At 33.6% G+C, this 4,025-nt stretch overlaps 1 non-coding gene across 1 annotated transcript; it reads left to right on the forward strand.

Moving 5' to 3' along the window:
* The first annotated feature begins 2,762 nt into the window (after positions 1 to 2,762).
* Positions 2,763 to 2,869, forward strand: LOC148118629 (U6 spliceosomal RNA). Its single transcript, XR_015736076.1, has one exon. It is a non-coding gene; the product is annotated as a U6 spliceosomal RNA (small nuclear RNA).
* Positions 2,870 to 4,025: the final 1,156 nt, after the last annotated feature.

Genomic DNA, 4,025 nt, shown 5'->3' on the forward strand with positions numbered 1-4,025 from the left:
TTGAATCACCTTTAAGCACACCATAGTCATACATCTATGCATCTTCTCCCCACTCTACATATCATAAATAAAATTGACCTTTAGAGAAGGATAATGTTCAGGTCTGACATCGGCACAGATGAGGATCTGAGGTACTAGAGCAAGCTAGGTATTATTTACAGTGTCCCTTGAATGGTGTATTATTTACTTTTCTGTTGTTACAATAGAATACCCTGACAAAAATCATATTAAAGGAATAATGAGGTTATTTAATCTTAAAGTTCCAGAGGGTCTATAGTCTTCCATAGTGGGAAAGGCATGGCAAAAGCTATGTACATCAGCAGGAACTGAAAGAAATCTGTCTTATAACATTCTATTTGCTCACAGGAATCAGAAAGTGAGGCCAGGCTAGAGAAACTCAAAAGCTGCCCTTAATGATATACTCTCCTCAGCAAGGCTCCACTTTCTAAAAATTATATAATCTTCCCAAACTGCAGCACCAGCTTCGAATCATGTGTTAAAGACATGAGACTGTGAGGGACATTTCTCACTCAAGGCACTATAAATAGAGAATAGAAATTATACACTTTACACAGAATATGTGGATTTGGAATATTCTATATCTTACCACTAGATCCAACAAATGTGATCAATTAGGCTGTAGACCATATGTATTATGTACTTTTTAGTGTCGTTGTAATTGACAAGAAGCAAATGAAGGGAAAAAGAGCTTGTTCTGATTTACAGTTGGGAGGGGGAGTGATACAAGTTGCTGATGATGGGAAAGCCATAGTAGGATATGATTCCATGTGAGCAAGACTATGCCAATGGGATCCCTCACATCTAGAAATAAGAGTCTGAAGGTCAGACAGAAAGGGAATATAGTCTCTAAGATGTCAAGGCCAACTTCTAATAATTTATTTCTTCCTGTGTAGTTCCAAATACCAATGGTGCCAACTTTTCAAGACAGTGCCATCAACTAGAGAGCAGGTGTTTAAATATATGAGCTTATGTGAGACATTCACATTGAAATCATAATACCCACATTTACCTAATATATTTTAAATCATCATCTCAGATGACTAAGAAAGACCTATTATTCACTAAACCATCAGTAAATATCTGGTACATGACTTTTTATATGCCTATATGCAATTTTCTTTTTTTACAACCTCTTATATAAAGACTGATCTTTTTCTACATCTACCTCTTTTTTGTAGTACTTCTTCTAGATCCAATCCCTAAAAGATAAATTTTATATTAATAAACTGAAATGAAGATGTTTCAAGAGGAAACCATTTGTATTGCACTCAGTATAAATTGGTTAATATTAGAAAGGGGTTAATTTCTTTGTTGAGTAACATGATAATACCTGATCCAGAAACAGGCTGATCAGCCATGGGTGATTTGCTAAATTTTGCTGAATTGTTCTTTACAAATTAACTCTATACACAGTCCAGCGACCTTTTGATGGCACCTGTAATCGGAGGCATTTGTGGGGACCATTGCCTGAGGAAATCAGTGCAGCAATTTACATATGTGTTTTAGTTTAATATCTTTTTTTTTTTGCTTTGTTCACGTGTAACCCCTGGAGATTGAAGGTTATTATTTTCTTGGAATTGCATAGAAGATACAACACAGTTTACAAAGAAACAGCTGGAGTGTGATCTAATCTCCATGTTCCAATTTACTTATGCATAAAGTATGCATAAAAATTAAGCTTCCCTGAGAATTTGCCCTGTATACCTAGAGAGCCTCAGCTTTGCTAGAGCAGAAACTATGTGCTTGAAATGACCCAGAGATTGCATTAAATAATACATAGATTATTGAGAGAATATAGCATTTATAAATTTAGTATTAATTTGACTACAACATGGTCATTATGTCTGAACTATAAATATATAAATATATCCTCATCTTCAGGCCTTCTGTTTAAGTGACTCTTAACCTCCTTGAATGAGAAAGCAAGAACATTCTGAACCAGGTTTAGGAAGTGACATCAGATTAAATTAAGGGCTCATGCATTCATGGATTAGGTAAGGAAGCAGTGAAACATCCACAAGAGATGCGTAATGAAGGAGGAAGCTCCTGAGTATTCACTGGTCATGCACATTACGAACTAGTTCCTACATGGAATGTGAAATGTGGCAATTGAAACAGAATATCTTTGAAGTTTATAAGTTTTGTCTTTTATGTTCAATTTTATGAAAAATTATTTCCTCTACTAATTATTTTTAGTGATTGATTTTTGTTACTAGTTTTTTCATTTTTTGTTACTAGTTTTATTTTAAACACTTTCTAGAAGATTAAGTCCATGAAAAAATATGAGGAAAAAGAAAATATATTCTTCAATTCTTAAGAAACAAAATGACATGTCATACTCATTAAGATAGACACTACTAGAAATAGTACATTAATAAATGTTGGTAAAAATCAGGAAATTGAAATGTCTAAGTGCTCCTGGTAAAAAACGTAAAATATTACAGTTGTAATGGGAAACACTAAAGTGGTTGCTCAAAAATTAAAAAGAAAATTAATCAAGCAATATTACTTCTGAATATGTTTTTGAACCATTGAAGAAAGATATGAAAGAGCTATTTGCATATCTTTATACCTTCAAACAACATTCACAATAGCGTAGAGGAACAAACAACAGAAGTGTCTATCAATAGATAATTGATAAATACATATTCAGACACATCATAAATGCATGTATAAACTCACATACCTAAGTGTATAAGCAGTCAAACATATGGTAATATTTTAACCTTAATAAACAGGCAGTGCTCACTTCAGCAGCATATATACTACAATGGCAATAATACAGACAAGATTAGTATGGCCCCTGCACATGGACGACACACACATTCTTGAAGCATTCCATACTTAAATAAAACAGTACAAAATAGAGCAAAGATAAAACCACAGACCATTATTTTTGGTGAACATACATTCACAAGTGCTCAGTAAGATACTATCAAACACAATACAGACATACATCAATGAGATTATCCACAGATCAAGTTACCTTTATCCTTGAAATGCATGGGAGGTGCAACACACTCAAGCTGATAAATACAATAAACCTTATAAATTAACATGAAGAAAAAATAGTTGTCTCAAAACATAGACAGAAAGGCCTCTCATAAAACCCAATATGCCTTGATGGTACGGATTTTAGAGAACATAGGACTAGAAAGAATTTATTTCAACATAGTAAAATCTATATATGAGAAATAGGCAGCCAACATTATTCAAATCAAGTGAAGCTTGAAGCAATCCCCTTGAATTCAGGAACAAGACAATGACATCTACTATCTGTGCTTCTTTTTCATATTGGGTTTGAAGCAGTAGCTGGAACAATAGAACAAGAGAAGAAAATTAAATGGATACAAATAGGAAAGCAATGAAGTCAATCTATCCATATTTGGAGATGGCCTGCTATTATAAATTAGAAAGCTCAAGAATTCTACCAGAAAATTCTTAAAATGATTCATTCAGTTTAAAATGTTGTTTGAAGGTATATGTGGCAAGATAGAGAATAAACTTGAATTAAGCAATAACTTCTCTATATACTATCAACAAGCACACATAGAAAGAAACCATGGGTACACCACCATTCACAATAACCTCAAGGAAAATAAAAATATCTAGAATTAAACCACCGTGGAAGGAAGAATTTTTACAGTGAAAGCCTTCAATCTCTAAAGAAAGAGATGGAAAAAGACCTTAGAAAATGGAAAAAACATCCCATGCTTGTGTATCAGAAGAATTTTAGTATCATAAAAATTATCTTTCTACCAATACCTACTTGCAGATTAGGTTCAGTGTAATCTCAATGTCCCCATCTCACCTCACAATAAACATCTTATAATTAATATGGAACCATAAAACAACCTAGATAACTAAAATAGCCAGTAATTACAACTCTGCAGTTACCAGCTGCTACTCTAGACTGTAGCCTGGTGGCAATTTTGCTCCAGCACCAGCTCTGTCTCTGCTGCCACAGGTAGCTTGAACTAAATCTCTATCATTCAATTTACAAA

This window comes from Myodes glareolus, chromosome 22, assembly GCF_982192425.1.
Source record: "Myodes glareolus chromosome 22, mMyoGla1.1, whole genome shotgun sequence".
NCBI classification, from domain to species: domain Eukaryota; kingdom Metazoa; phylum Chordata; class Mammalia; order Rodentia; family Cricetidae; genus Myodes; species Myodes glareolus.